The sequence below is a fragment of the Protopterus annectens genome, chromosome 9.part0 (assembly GCF_019279795.1).
Source record: "Protopterus annectens isolate FY-2018-M chromosome 9.part0, PAN1.0, whole genome shotgun sequence".
Classification (NCBI taxonomy): Eukaryota; Metazoa; Chordata; order Ceratodontiformes; family Protopteridae; genus Protopterus; species Protopterus annectens.
The window spans coordinates 699969533-699987268 of record NC_056743.1 but is presented as its reverse complement, the minus strand read 5'-3'; positions in this window follow the sequence as shown (position 1 = coordinate 699987268).

Here is a 17736-nt window from a genome sequence, read left to right as displayed (position 1 = left end):
CCCTCTAGCACTCTAAAGGCCATATGCTTCCCTATCATTTATGTAGGACTCAAACATTTAATGAAGAGTACTTATGCTAATCTCAGTTGATTTTAGCTGACTGTGCACAAACTGTTCATTCACAGAAGTCACCACATCCATTTTTCCAAGATGTAATGACACACAGACACACACACACACACACACACACATATATATATATATATATATATATATATATATATATATATACATATATATATATATATGTGTATATATGTACATGTGTGTGTGTCATGGGGTCTTTTTCATTCACATGTGCTACCATCAATTCAGGCATATGGAGCCTTGGCTTAATTGTATCCAAAGGATGACACTACAGGACTGCAGCATGCCCCCCTCCCCATATTACACCACAAAAAGACACAATAGTGGAAAGTAAATACAGGCAACTTTTGTAAGGGCAGAACCCACAACCTTGTGACCTTTCTGGCATCAGCTTAGAGTCTCTCACCTGTTAAGGCACTGACACTGATAATTTAATATGCACAGTAATTTTGATATTTATAGTTTCCTGTGATTATGGGACATTTTCTACATAGTAGTTTGTATGTAAAGTACATAACAGAATATTGGGATGGATTTTGAAATCCTTTGACAAAAAATAACATGCCACATCTGATTCCAAAAGCTATGGCTCCTCCAGTCCCCAATCAGCATATGCTAATAGAGACTGGTGGAGCACCATGCCAGATTCCTAAAGATGAAATCTAACTCATCACTGAATTAATTCAGAATTATACATCGGTGAGCAAGAATGGGCTTTTCAATAAAGTGGAAGGTCCATCTGTATGTGGAACGGGTACCACAGACAGTACCAGGTGGGAATCTGGACAGTCTGGAGTTCCCAGTTCCACATATAGGTAGAGCTTTATTGCAAAGCATCACGAGTCAGAGGGGTCTGCCTGAGGCTGTTAGTGTGAGCCATACCCAAACTTTTCAGGAAGATGACTTTTTTTAGTTTCTTTAAAAAAATATATCACATTCCCTGGTAGACTAGAGGCCCATATCCTAGTCACTCCTCTTGAAAGTGATGCCTGCATTCCCCAGTCTACCCTATAGATGGAGCTCTAGAACTGAATGATTCCATGTCCATGTGGCGCCAACTGTATGCCAAAACTCCAATATCAGTTCTGTCATATTAGTGAAGGGGATCTGCCCGAGAACTTTGGCTGGAATCAGTGGCATCTCCAAGTCAAAGGGTACCTTCGATACTTGTTTCTGACTATTTAATATGGTCCATTAACAGTGGATGTTTCTGAATAGAAAAACAAGCCTTCCTAATATACATCCAGTAAATGACATGATATTCTCCTTGCATCTCTCATTAAAAAACCTGGATAAAACTCTACTGTCAAATAAATCTATGTTTGTGTATTTATTCGTATGCATTATACATTCTACAATATACAATATTATAAAACTTTAAAAAACTTCATAGATACATTATCAGGTACATTATCAAACCACATACTGTTGTAATTAATAAAGGCATCAGTGTGGGAGTGACCAAGCTTTCACAACCAGTTTTAAAGAGGCAGCTTTGTTTAAGACCAGGAACTTGTTGGCATATAGATATAGAATCCAGGCTTGTACCCTTGCTTCTGTCTTATTCTTCAGGCTCCCTCCCCTAATATTAGTGTCTACAATCTCAAGAACAAAAAATTTGAACTTATGATGATTGTCATTGGCTTGTATATGTTGGGCCCATGCGTTGGTATAATTGTTCTTTCTAATATCCCTCATGTGTTCAAGGATCTGTTCCTTAAAAGAGTGGTTAGTTTTCCCTATATAAAACATACTGTGCAACAGGAAAATATACTAAATTCTTAGTTGTACAGTCTGCATAAAACATACATTCAACACAGAAGCCAAGTGAAGGATGAGAAGAAAAACATCCCAGTCTGAACAAAACTACATGCATTGCATCTCCGACAGGGGTAGGCGCCTTGATGTTGGGACCTAAATTTCAAACCATCTGTTTGTGTCCTATAACATAATTGTCTCTTTAAAGAGAGGTTATTCCTAAAAGAAAACTGCAGTGTCTCAGCTACAATACCTCTCAGTTCATCAGATGGATTTAAAATACCCCAATGTTTCTTAATAATATCACAGGAAACATTAATGTCACTAGAAAACATCAAAGGGACCTTCACATGCTGCTCAGATTGGCCCCTATATGCACTAGCATTTGCAGATGCCTGGGGAGCAAAATAAGCTCTACCTCTACCATTTCTCTCTTAATAAAACCCGAGAAATGCATGCATCTATCTCTTTCCCTGTATATCCTCTAACAAGGAAATCAGATTTAAGGACCTGAAGTGCTGCATTCAACGAAGCAACATTATTACATAACCTCATTACCCTTAGGAATTGACCCTTGAGTATGTTCTTAGATATGTGTCAAGGATGCATACTTGTTTCGTGTAATAATGACTTCTTCTTACCAAGTTTCCTGTGTAAACCAGTGCATATATGCTCTAACTCGGATCTATGGATAGTTACATCCAAAAATGGAATCATCTCACTTGAATATGTATTTGTAAATCTGAAAAATGTGGTGGTTGAATGTAGATACATAATACATTCTAAGAATAATTCAAGGGGATCTCTCATAGCAAAAAAATATCGTCCACAAATCTCTTGTAATAAAGGATGTGTTGACAAACATCATTACTGGCTAAAACCAAGCTTGACTCCCATTGTGCCAAAAACCAGGTTGGCGTAGCTATTGGTCCAAGCTGTGTCCGTAGCCAGTCCAACCTTTTGCAGATAGAAATCCTCCCAGAAAACAAAAACATTGTTCTTGAGAATAATCTCCAGAAGTGAACATAGAAGTTCTATCTTCTCATGTGAAAAACAATTCCTACAATTTAAAAAGGTCCTGATATTATGTATACCCCAACTATTGTGGATAACTGTGAATAAGGAAGCTATATCCATAGTAACAGAATAAAAACTACTCATATCAGTAACTTCAAGAACTCTAGTATATAGATTCTCTAACAGTGACTTAGTATCTTTCAAAACTGTATCTACAGTATCTAGTACTGTACATAGAGTTTTAGCAACGAAAATAGACAGGGGTTCTGTTGCCCAACCCTTGCTAGAGATTATGGGGCGCAGGGTGGTTGGACCAGATGTTTATGAACCTTGGGTAGTCCACAAAGAGTGGGTATTAATGGATGGTCTACTGTAAAATATCTAAACAGTTCCTCCAAAATCATCCCTGTCATAAGATCAAAAAACAAGAAGGCAACTTTTTCAATCATACCTGTAACTTACTGTCTAGAAACAGGTAAATAAGTAGATGTATCATTCAATAAATCACACATACATTCAAAATAAAAGTCTCTGTCCATCACAATGACCCCGCCCTCTTTGTCTGCAGGTCATATCTCAATGGTGGACAGATCATTCAATTTCTGTAGTGCATTGTGTTCAGCTATACTCAAATTAAAAAATGAGTGTGCCCATCTGCAAATACATGCCTAATTTCACGCTCTCATACATTTAAAAATGTCTCAACACAAAGGATGCAATTTAGAAACATATAAACTCAATTTCTTAAGAACATTCATATCAACAGTTCAGCGTGGAAACATAGCAGAAAGGGTAACATTCCTTGCAAACAGTTTTATCCAGATTTTTGATAACGAGAGATGCAAGGAGGATATGATGTCATTTACTGGATGTATATTGGGAAGGCTTGTTTTGCTAATTGCTGTCTGAAGAAATGATCTTTGCATCGTGAAAGCACTCACCATATTTTTACTTTTTGTTACTAAAGTGGTTAGTTTCTAGCCGTGGTGGTCATGCATTTTTGTTTATATTCATTTTCATCTTTTGGTGCCGAACCTTTATCCTAGTAGCCTCCTTTCATTGTGAATGTTTCTGAATAGTGTTATTGTTTTTCTGGGGGGGGGTCTCCATTGAATTCAATACCTCAGCATGTAGTGATGAAACCACATTTGCAGAGAAGTTGCGGTCTGCTTTTCTTCTACCTAACCAATACATTGGTAGAAATATAATTTAGAGTCCTGGGTTGTTCATTTCTTTATTTGCAATTTTTTCTTATCTCTGCATCATTGACCTGCATGCAACTTTTTTTGGACTGTATATATTTTATTTATTTATTTTATTTTAATGGATGAAGATTACTAGTAGCTTATAATATATATATATATATCACATTTCTCAATCTCTTAGAGCAAGAAATCTGGACAAAGTCATAAATACACAAGTAGGAGAAAGGGCCAAAAATAGGAACAATTTTAACTATCATTCTTACAAACTTAGAAAGTTGCTAGAATAACAGGTTTTGTATTAGTATGAATTTTTTGAAGGATATGAAGTCTTAAACTGAAATGTCTGCCATTATTTTCTAACTTCAGTATTTAATGATTTATCACTAATTTGCCAGAAAACCACAATTCTATGACAAATGGGCCAAAAGAGTGTGTGTGTATATATGTCTAGGTCTAATGGTAGACTACACATTTCAACAAAACTGAAATGGGCAAGCACACTTTTGTGAAACTGAGCTAAAAAAAAGAAAAAAAACATGAGAAAATGGCTTTTGCTGAGATCGCGGCACAGTGGGGAAAAGGGAATATTCCCTTTTCCCCACTGTAGTGCGATCTCAGAATAAGAATATAAAAGTAGGGAGTGTGGGGGGCACAGCCTCCCACATGTGGGGAGCAGGGGGGTTTGCCCCCCTGCATGAACGTGAGTACTGTTATCTTGTTTTTTTTAAATATTGTCTTTGTTTTTTTTTTTTAGCAGACTTTCGCAAAAGTGCTTTTTCAATGAAAGAACACTTTCGCGAAAGTGTGATCGATTGTTTCAGTTTTGTTGAAATGTGTCATCAGTAATTAGTACTAGATCCATATATATATATATATATATATATATATATATATATATCTGGGTCCACTTGATATGGTCAACATTTCACAATGTCAAAATTCATATCGCCAAGACCATATGATCGACATTTGAAATATCGACCATACAAGTAGAACATAAAAAACAAAAACAAACTTACCTTAACGCTGCTAGCAGGGGGGCTTCACCCCCCTACACCCCCCCCGGAACTTAAATATACCAACTCTAAGATCGCACTACAATGTGGACGTGGAAATCATTTTTGGACATGTTAGAACTCTCACCTCTTGACTTTATCACATTTGCTGAAAACAAATACATATGCAATTGTTCAAGTGTCCTGTATGGAGGGAGTGTATGTAGCAAACTAAACTTATAAAAGTTAAATGTAAGCGGCAGAATAGATGCACTGCCACCTGTAGGTGGCTTCTAATAACATACTTTAGCACTGTTGAAAACATTCTGATAACCTAATTATGCACCGTTGAAAACATAATAAATAGACACCATTATCTGTATGCATAAAGTGAAATGCAACCAAAATGGTGACAGGAAATGATGGCTAAGTAGTACTGTTAAGTTTTATTTCTTTGGCAGATGATTTTATAATGTAGTCTTAGGTTCATAGGTTCATAGCTGCTTACTAGGCTAATGACCACAAGGGCCTTTTTAAGCTTAGCCATGCATCCCTTGATAAGTGTAAGCGTGGGCCTGGAAGATGAATCATTTATAGGTTACCTGTGTCTATTAGAGTCATAGGTGCCAAGCCAGGGATGAATTTCCAGTTTCCGATCCAATTGTCCAAGTTGCACTTGAATTGGTTTAGGGAGGAACTCTGCTTCACATGGATGGCGGGAGCCTGTTCCATAGATATGGTAGTCCATGGGATACATACCTATCACTCCAGCAGGTCTTATTTATATCACAGGCAAGATTTAAGACTTTAGAATGGATAATTCTGGTGCTGTTTGTTTTGTGGATATGTAGGAGGTCTATCAGAGTGGGGTCTGACAATGCCCTGTATGTCAGGCCTAGATCTCCCCTCAAAATCCTGTAGGAGACAGAATGCAGGGATAGGGCCTTGAGGTGGTCTGCATAGGGCATTTTACTTACACCCCATATTCTTTTAGTGAGGAACCTCTGTGGGCACTCCAGTTGTTGGATATGCCTGGTTAGGTACATACCAAAGGGGGTATTGTGCTCAATGATAGGTCTGATGAATGCTGAATACAGTGGAACAATGACTTCCTTAGACTTAGATGCCATACCTTTGTTTATAAGTTGTGCAACATAGAATGATTTCCTCACCACTGTAGACACGTGGTGGTCAAAGGCTAGATTACTATCTATGTGTGTCTCTAAGTCCCTGACTGCTGGGTCAACTCTAAGGGGTGTGTTGTCAATGTAATAGTTACCAGGGATGGATGACTTCCCAAAGGATACTATTATGCATTTCTTGGCATTTAGTTTTAGTCCATGACTCTGATACCAGTTGTTTGTCTGTGTCAGCCCCTCAGGGAGAATATTTCTGTCAGTGTGAGATTCAATGACAGCTCCTAATTTGAAATCATCTGCAAATTTAGTCAGCCAGAGACCATTGACATTGGCCTTGACTTCTGAGAAGTAAATGCCAAAAAGGATCAGTCCAAGGAATGATCCCTGAGGGACTCCACTTGTGACTAGCCTTTTTGTAGAGATGGACTCCTCAATTCTAACTTCCCCTGACTGTCACCCTGGCCGTCTTCAGTTTTGTTTCTTCACCCACTGAATTCACACAGTACTTCACTGTCCAGTTTCATGCATCTTAAATACCTTCTACTGTTTCTACCTGCATACATTTTCACAAAATTGTCAAGAAGACATTAAAAAATAAATTAGATGCTCTGAAGTTTAACCCATGTACAACCTCTTCCTCAATGATTGCTATTTGTAAAACACAGGGTAAATATTTCCATTAATAAGATGTTTTAAAAATAAGACAATTTAAAAGATTACTCTTGTAAACAAGTAGTCATTTGTGGTGGTGCAATGGTTAGCACTGTCGCCTCACAGCAAGAGGTTTTCCAGTTTGATTCTCGGCTGGCGAGCCTTCTGTGCGGAGTCTGCATGTCCTCCCTGTGGTCGGATGAGTTTTAAAAGACATGCAATAGGTGTGTGTCACTTCTGTGAAGGTTGGGTGCTGGGCTGGCAACTCGACACTGTAAAAACTCCACTGCCAATCAATCTGCGGACCAGTGATCCACTGTCATGACCTCTAATGGGAGAAGTCGAAAGACAATTTACTCTTGTAAACAAGTACTTCAGCAACAGTTTTAATGCATTTTTCACTCTGAGACATCATTTACCTTTTGCTAGAAGGAAAACGAAAACAACATAATAAACTTCTGTTTTTGCAAAGTTATATTTGAAAGAGATTACCTAGAAAAGACAAAACTATGAGGACTAAGTGTAGAAATGCTGAGCAGTGCATGGACCTGCAGGCACTGCTTCATGCAGTATAACAGCAGACTGTGCCCTGCACGTGCTTAGTACTAGAATGCACACCTGCTTTTGGCAGCTCTTCACCTTACCTCTTTCCAAATTAGTAGCTCATTTATGTTCTGAATATCCATGATGTTTTAGTGTAATTTCTCCTATACTGTTATATTTCCACAAATTACCAGTAGAGGGCATCATATAAACCATTTCTGACAAGATCAGAAGTAAGATTAGAAGTAAGGATAAAATTTTGGAATGTCAAAACCTGGCCACAGCTAATTTAGCAAAATTTAGCAAAAATAAAGTCCTCTTTCCAGAGGAAAAAGCAGTCAAGTTAAGCATTTAAGAAGATCCTTATTCAACGATGAACGACTGTTCTTGTCTAATTTCAAACTAACAAGTGACCATCTTAAATAGTATAATTCCAGATACTTAACATAATATAAACTGATGCATGCAATCATGCACCCCAGCCATGCTATACAGTGCACTGACTGGTCACACTGTGTCTCAGACTTTGCCTGATCCAGATATGTGTATAAGGTGAGAAGGCAGAGTCATTGTCACTTGCATGGGGGCATACTGTACAGCAACTGTGAATAGCAATGCTGACATAGAAGGTATGATATGGTTATGGTTGGTAGATGTGCAAACCAGGCACATGGCCGGGTGTCTGGAAGGATTCAAGAATCAAATTGTCTAGTGCTGGGGTGAGCTTCTATGAGTGAAATGCTGGCTGGTTGACATGGTTGCCCCTGAAGTAACACAATGGGATACATCCCATACAAAAGATGTTGCATCACTTTATGACTGCACACATTAGCCCTGCATCAGACTCCATGAGAGGAAATAGTACAGATTAATATCCATATCCATGCAGATGGCCACACTGTGGTGGTGCACACTGTAATCTGCCAGATGACAAGGTTGATGTGGCATAGAATGATTATGAATGGCTGGTCCTGTGGAGTGTATTGACAGTGGCATCAGATACATACTGGATATGGCTATGTGACTGAGATGCCCCACCACTGGGCCAGTAATCAAGAACCCTTAATCCTCACGACTAGCACCAGTGGGGGACACAAATTGACAGGATGACAAGTTACACACACAGTATTTCCAGATGCAGCTCTCTGCGTCAAGTGCAATTTCCCTTAAGAGCACACAGAGACCACAGTCTTTCCTTCTTCCAGCTCCCCAATAAGACTCACTGCACAGCTGTAGAGTTGAGATCTCAGCTGAGTGATCAAGCCAAGACCTCCAGCACCCTCTCTGTCCAACCAGTGCTTCATGTCCCTGCCCAAGTAGCTGACACACATACTGTTTGAGGTTTGATTTATATACAAACACACACCCACACCTGGGAAAGGCTGGCACAGGTTTACTAGCCATGCCCCCTTTTTCCCAGACTTTAAGGTAGTTATCATTGCCATCAGCCATGTCTTTATCAGCTACTTTAAGGCCCTTAACAATCTTACTGTGTAATGTTACTATCAGTACAAATGGTAGTTTGATCAAGTGCAAGGCTATCAGGAGTGGCCCACACTGTCACCAAATAAATATGCAAGTACTCTCAGAACTTAAATGCATCTCACAAATATCAGCCACAATGAACCATTTAAATATATATTAATAATAAATAATAAAAGAACAAGAAAATACTCTGTATATAATCATAGTTACATCAGAGTTCAAAATCACAGGAAATATTTAAAACAACATTGCAGGACAGTCTCAAATAAAGAAAGAAAACATCTAAACTATACTTCACTATATTCCTGACTATATCTAGAGAATTACTATATCCTAGTTAACTTACTTACAGAGCAAGAAAGATGTGGTCAGTGGATATCCTTGTCAGGTCAAAGACAAAATACAAAATACTCAGTCTCTCTCAGAGAGTTATTGAATGAATATCTCCAATATTACTGGTGGGACAGCCTGTGGGATGACATCACTTCTTGTCATCTGACTTCAGTTCCCAGGCTTAAAAACAACCATTGATGAAGCTAGTAGCATTTAGCATCTACCTTTGAAAATACATAAATAAGGACTTTTCTTAAATCTAACGCAGATCCTGAAAGTCATAAAAGAATAAACACATCCAAACCAATACAAAACACTTCTAGTTCTAAACATTGTGTCTGTTACTGCACTGAAACTGAAAGATAACATCCTTTTATTGTGTGGACATAAAATAATTTAATTTTTCAACAATTTTTCTGAAATTAACCTCCTGTGTTCCAGTTTCCAGTGTTAAAATATATATCTAAACAGTTAACAATAGTGCAGGTACATTTCTGTTCTATTCCAGTAGGGTACACTGTGGTTACATCTTTAAGCTCAGTACTTTATAAACCCTGTTCAACACACACTTCTGTACCAGCAGTTTGCTATACACATAATATACAGTTCTAATACATTTGTAACACAAGCATATGAATCATGTTGATATTCACAAATGACATATAATTAATTACAAAATTCCAGGTATCTGGGCTGGCAGTATCACCTTTCGTGACATGCCCCCTCCCCAAGAAAAGAAATTCAAGCTAGTTTTTCAAGTGATGCTTGAAAAATGTTCCTTGAGAGAGTTGAGCTTATCTGGGAATACCTTACCCTATGCCCTGTCTTGAGATTCTAGCTGCCTGGGAAAAAAGTCAGTAAATAATTTAATAAATAAAACACCTTTGCAACTAATCTTTGAAGTAGCAGATTTTTTTCAATAAACATCTTTATTAAATTATCACATGTAGCATAGGCAACCTTACATTTATATATGAAAAACAAACGTTGACACCACTTTAGTTGCAAACATACATCACAGACACCACTGAAACAACTGTAGTTGCAAACATTATACATCACTTAAAATCTATCCAGTCATTGTCAGTTAAGCTTTATATGGCTCATTAGTAGATTTGATACTGTCCATTGCTATTTTACAGAGGCCGTTTTCTACAAATACATGGGCTGTGCAATTTAATGGCTACAACTGCTATAGTCCGTATTGCGAAGGAGAAATGAAAGTGAGGATGTTAACATACATCACTATACATTAATGACAGGTCAGGATTTATGACAGTCTGCCTTGATTTTGAAAGTAAAGGTGCATAGGCTGTTATTTTGGAATTAGGGTACAAAAGCTGTGGCAGCTGTTTAGAAATTGCCTCCAAATTCAAGTTTATATAAATTATGAGTGCCAACTTATGGGAAACTTGTGGAGAATGCTGCAATACTATTGGAAAATGACTGGAATTATGGTGTGTATTATATAAGAGGATAAGATGGAATTTGTCATGTGTAATGACAATTTAAAGAAAATGTTAAGGAAGAGCAGAAAAAGTTAAAAATATCTTTAATGTACAATGTTACAATCCACAGGAAATACTTGCATCAGGGAGGTAAAAGTGTACCAGTGAGAACTCCCCCCAAAAATTCAATGTTTTTAAAATTTCTGGAAACAAAGTAATTAATTCATGTAATAGCTTTTTACAGCGGAACCAAAGGGTTAAAATGCTGGTCAGATTGAAGAGACAGCAGTAGAATTCTGATGTCAGACCAGGTAATAAATATACAAGCATTTGACCTACTCCACCACAATTGGTTACAGGTAGAGTGAGTCAGACATTGCAACTTTACCAAACATTATTGTATTCACACCAGCTACTGAAAAGAAAAATTTAATAAGATACAACAGGATTTTTCACTATAATATTTAAGTTTAGTATTTCTGTCACTTTTATGTAATGTTTCAAACCACTAAGAATATTGCTCATAACAGGTTCTGGATTTACAGGAAAACAAAGAAGCGCCTTGACCAAATGACACACAAAATTGGCTATAATACGAAATTCACCAGACTGGAAAAATTTCTCCCCCTTCTGGAAAACTTGTTACAGGAAATTTCACACTGTGTATTTTTACCCCCACCCCCAACATATAGAGTAGAAAACTGCTTCTAGAGTTAAACCCATACTGTAATCATAGAAGACAGGTCTGTGTTACATAGGAAACGACTTTGTATACATTCACCTTTTCATCAGCAGTCTGAAACAATTAATAAAATTGCTTCAAAACTTTATGAAAGACATCTGGCTTACAAAGCATTTAATCTTGTTTAGCACAACAACCTTTTCAAGCATGTCAAAATAATTTGCATTATTGCAGCTCTTACTAGTTGCGGTTATGAAATCCACTGCCATGTGTCAGAAAAGTGAAATGCTTGCATTTGGAAGAGTAAACAGAAAATAAGTACCTGAGTACCTCATACATGAAAAGTACAGCAAGGGAATTACATTTATGTCCAAACGGGTTATCGTTCTGGATTGGCATATGTTTGAAGAGGTTAGTAATTGAACTTACATACTGTTCTAGCTGTATAGATCCAGTAATATTTATTAACTCCAGGGTTCACTACACACTCGTTTCAGCTATATACAGCTGTGTAGGTTTATTAAAAGAAATGAAACAAAAGCTGCTGATTTCAGAGTAGCATAGTCAGCACAAGTATAAAGTGCTGTCAGTACAGGTCTTGATATAAATTCAGTGAAAAGAAGGCAGACCCTGGCCTTCAGGATTATGAGGAAATAAATTCAGTTAACGAAAGCTTAGATCTTCCCTCATGTAATAAGCAGTACTCAAAGTTTAAACATAATTCACCTTCCATATAAGAAAATAGTTTATTGCTTCCCTCTTAAGTATAACAGCTCCAAATACTTTAACACTCATGTAGGAGTTCCGAACACTTCCAAGTGACATGTCTATTTTCAGCTTCCATATATGGCAGATACCTGTAGGATCTTCTTCCAGCCTCAGTGTAATCCTGCAAATTGCCATCCTACAATCATTCAGTATCAGCTTAGGCCTCTACCAAAGAGCCTCTCCCCAGAGCTTCCAGGTCATAAGACTGTCTCTTCCAAGTGCTCTTTTTTCCTGATATACTCCTTGCAGCTTACGTATGACTCTGTATGAACCATCAGTAACGTGCTGACATGCTATCTGGAAAATGTCATCTCTGTTGTGCTATATGCTAGCTACTGTTAGAATGCCAACTTACAATTCTAGCTCAGCCACCATTATAGAAACTCCCCATCTTAGAATTCCAGTTCTAATTCCTGTGGAGGGGGTGGCAGTTCCTGGAGATCTTGTCTGTATTTATATAGTGGTGCAAGATCTTAATATGTATGATCTACAAGGATAGATCCCAGGTAGCAAGATTGGAGTTACCATCTTTTCTTCTTGATAGCCATTGGAGTGGTGTATTGTCTGTAAGTAACAAGAATTTTCAGCCCACTAAGTCATACATTAAAGTCAATAAAGTAGGCCCTGTTCTCATGTATATGAACTTTCCCTCTGTCTCTGTTACCAGCCCTGGGTGGATATGAGCATCATGAGTCACTATAGAAATTGCCTCATGTTTATTGAAAACCAGCTAATTCTCAAACAAACTGATAAGACATGTGAGAGGTGTATTTACACAATGTTACTGGAGGCAAGCTCTCATATAAAAGCACACCTAATGTTAATCAGCTTGTCAGTTTTACACATAATGTCAATCCGATTGTCAGTTGTACACACACTGTCCCCATCCCATATAACATGACGTTGACCAGTGACCCACCTATGCTGAGGCACATAAATACAACCTTCCCAAACCCAAAGACCTCATAGATGAAGCAAATAAAACAAATGCCCTCAGAAGCCACAAATGCACTCTTTCAGAACAATATCCACATCAACATATACAGCCACATCTCATGGAGCCTCTGCCGCTAAGCCCATAAGACAAGCCACCACAGAACCCAACATTCTGGTCATTGGAGACTCCATTGTGAAACACACTCATGTCCCTCTCACCAAGCTGAGTAAGGAGAAAGTTATAGCCAGTTGCTTATCAGGGGTCACAATCCACCATATTACATATGCACTCATAGTCTATGCGGGTGTAAATGGCCTGAGACATACCTTTGGAGACTATATATAGAGAGACACCATGAAGTTCTTGTAATATGTGCCCCAGGCTGGTATGAATCTGACACCTTCCAGCATTCTATATAACATAACGTTGACCAGTGACCCATCTATGCTGAGGCACATAAATACAACCCTCCCAAACCCAAAGACCTCATAGATGAAGCAAATAAAACAAATGCCCTCAGAAGCCACAAATGCACTCTTTCAGAACAATATCTACATCAACATATACAGCCACATCTCATGGAGCCTCTGCCTCGAAGCCCATAAGACAAGCCACCACAGAACCCAACATTCTGGTCATTGGAGACTCCATTGTGAAACACACTCATGTCCCTCTCACCAAGCTGAGTAAGGAGAAAGTTATAGCCAGTTGCTTATCAGGGGTCATAATCCACCATATTACATATGCACTCATAGTCTATGCGGGTGTAAATGGCCTGAGACATACCTTTGTAGACTATATATAGAGAGAGACACCATGAAGTTCTTATAATATGTGCCCCAGGTTGGTATGAATCTGACACCTTCTAGCATTCTACTTTCTCCAAGAATGAGGCCCAAAATGAACATAAGATGACTGACTTTAATAATTGGCTTAGTTTCTGATTCAATTCTAAGGGGTTGCAATATTTGCCAGCATGGAGGAAGATTGCCAACAGACCATGCTTCTTTGCCAGGGATGGTCTGTGCCTCTCCCCTCTAGGCTTTCAGATATTAGATAAACCATTGTCCTCCCCATACTTCCAAAACTAAGAGACCATGAGCCTAGATGAAACTACAAATTACCCCCCAAAAAAAAAAAAACAGGCTCACATCTTCCACAGACAAAAAAAAAATGAAAAAGTGGAAGCAACTGTTAAATTCTTTATTAATATATAAAGTTAAGCACGTTAGTCCTCTTACAAATCAGGACTACATTAAACCAATCACCTTTTGTATAAAAAAAACTGTGACTAAACTCTGTGAATAAAATAGTTACAATTTAAAAAACATGTTTTAAACAGGCATATAATATTGTGTAAATGTTTGTCTTAAGATATATGCATGATAGAAAAATCTCAATAAATGATGTTAAAAATGTATTTTTAAAAAATAAATGTTGACATCATAACTTAGCTGCTCACAACTTGAGTAAACTATTTAAAGATATATTATCATTTAATCCTGGAAGCTCACACGCACTTGACCTCATTTTCCAGAATAATTCACAATATTCTAATTTTTGCTTCCATGAACCCCCTCTTGGGTCAAAACAGACTTGTTCTGAGACTAAAAAAATAAATAAAATCTTTGGTTATTAATGCCTTCCTTCTTGCACCTGCATAGTGCATTATTTAAATTAGGCACGTTAATATTGTAATAGTGCTCAGATAGTCTCTTATTTAGCAAGCATTCTGTTTTGCCCATATAGAAGCAATGGCTATAATTTCAAAAAGCCAAATACACCAGTTCTTTAGAATTGCAGTTAAAGCTTTGAGCAAAATTAAAATTATAAGTACTAGATTTTGACTTAATGTTTTCTACTTCATGGATAAATTTACTATGCATACAGGCACCTCAACTTATGGTACCTAATCGCCTCCTACCAAATGTGCTAAATATTTTATTATTCTCCCTTTCTAACATTTACTTTATGTACTGCAATGCCATTTCTATACAAATTGTGGTCTATCTCCTTATACTCCTTTGAATTCGGAATTACATTTCAATATTCGCCAATTATTACCAGTAAGGCTTTTAAGTGAAATAACTTCTGAACCAGACTTTAATACCATTGTTTGTTCAAAGTGCATTTCATTAAATGTACTCTTATTATTATTTCAACTACTTAACCCTTTACCTAATTAGGATTGTAATCTCTCCTTCCTATTGTTTAATATTTCTTCTTGAATTTCTGTTAATAAATATTTTGGATAGCACCTTTTAGTTGTTGTTTGTCTTTGCGGCTTTTCCCAGTTAGGGGTCACCACAGTGAAACTCCGGTCCGCTAATGATTGGCAGTCAATTTTTATGGTGGCGAGTTGCCAGCCCAATGCCCAACCTTCAGCGAAGGCATGCCCATTCACGCATGTCTTTCGGAGGCCACTCAACCGCGGGGAGGACATGCAGACTCCACACAGAAGGCACCTTTTAGTAAGTATTTCAGTTAACCTCTTAATCTCCTTCTCAAGGTTTTTATCCTCTGCACAGTTCTAGCTAACCAGACTATTTGTCCCTTAACAAGACTTTTCTTTCTTCTGTTGATTAGGATGATTACTCTGAAAGTGTAAATAATTGTTAGAAAATTTTACTTTCCTCTATAAATATATATATATATATATATATATATATATATATATATATGTGTGTGTGTGTGTGTGTATATATATATATATATATATATATATATATATATATATATATATATATAAAATAGAAATAAATATATGACTTTCAAAATCCTTTATAACTTGTATGTCAAAGTAATTGATACATTCTTTAGAGAAAACAGAAGTGAATTTCAAAAAATCAATGCTATCATTTAAAACTTAAGAAATTTCTTTAACTGCAATACATCCCTTTTCCAAATTAAGAATATATTGTCCAGAAAATGTAGAAAATATAACTACATGTTTCATAAATTTGGAATTAAATACATAGTTTTGTTCCCAAACAGCAGAGTACAATGTTAGCATATACTGGGGCACATGCAGCCCCCATTGCTATTCTGCTTAATTGTTTAAAATACTCTCCTTCAAAATATATATAGTTATTCATAAGAACTAATTCTAAAAATCCCCCATAATTTGTATTTCCCTATTAGTTAGAAATTCACTTTTAATAAGTGCTTCACTAAACCAACTTGATCCAATTTTGTATGGGATGCATGTAAACAAATCAACCACATCAACTGTTACCATCAAGTATTCTTCACTAAACAAATTATTTTTAATATGACTAAGGAAGTCCCGATAATCCTTAACTATAAATGAACAGCTATTAATATTTTTTTCATTTTTTTTTTATCTGTAAACACTGCTAAAGGATGATTTCTAGAATCACCTGCTGCCACAAACAGACAATGTGGTGGATTTTCAATACATTTATGGATCTTGGGAATTCAAAAAATACTAGGTATTATACGGAATTCAACCTTTAAACATTTATACACATTAGGTTCTAAATCTCCCTGACAAAATAAAGCATGACGAAATGTATCTTTCTTATAATAAACTACATGGATTTCATTTTTGGTCACTCTATTATATTGTTTTTCATTCTTTAAGAAGTTAAACATTTTACTAGAGCAATCAATACAATTCAGCAAAATCATTCCTCCTCCCTTGTCTGGTTTCACGATTCTAATCTCTATATTGTTAATCAACTCCAGCATCAAAAGCCTCTCCTCTTCAGTTAGATTATATCAATGAAAATGTTGCCTTTCATTAAAATATTTCCTTAATCTTTTTCACATACTTTTTCTAATACAGTGAAATTAATTTTAATTTAATTAAAACTGAAAATACTTGCAACATATCAAATCAAAGAAAATCTAAAGGTGTTACTGCTCAATACTAGGAGTCTAAACAAGATGCTCTACTTCCAAGTTCTCCTCTCCCTAGACATTGTTGATGTCTGTGCAGTCACTGAGTCATGGTTTAAAGATGGAGGGAGCACCCTGGCAGTACAATGCTATAATACCTTCCACACATTTAGACAGGCTACTACACAGGCAGGGGTTAAAGGCAGAGGTGTCTCAGTTTACTTAAAAATATATATACCCCGAGCCTGGTCAAATAGCACAATGCACTTAGGTTCATATGTTCATAGGTGTATACTAAGCTAATGACCACTAGGGCCCTTTTAAGCCTAGCTGTGCAACCCAAATGTGACCCACAAGTTTGATTTATATAGGGGTGATTTACTGACTGCCACTGTCCATCAGAGACATAGGTGCCAGACCAGCCAGGGGTGAACTTCTGATTACCCATGCATTGGTCCAAGTTGTGCTTAAATAGGGACAGGGAGAAACTCTGCTTCACATGGATGGGGAGCCTGTTCCAGAACATGAGAATTCTATGATAAATATATTTAACTCTCCATCTTTCCCTATTTATGACCCAAGCAAAATTTAGATATGTTAATCTCGTAGTTCTGATGCTGTTTGATTTGTGGATGTGCAAAGGTTCAACAAAACAGGGTCCAGGGATGCTTTGTATGTCAGGCAAAGATCACCTCTCAGACATCTGTATGATACCGAATAAAGAGACAGGGCTTTCAGGCGATCAGCATAGGACATTGTGTTTACTCCCTGTATTATTTTTGTAAGGAACCTTTGTGGACATTCCAGTTGCTACATGTGTCTGGACC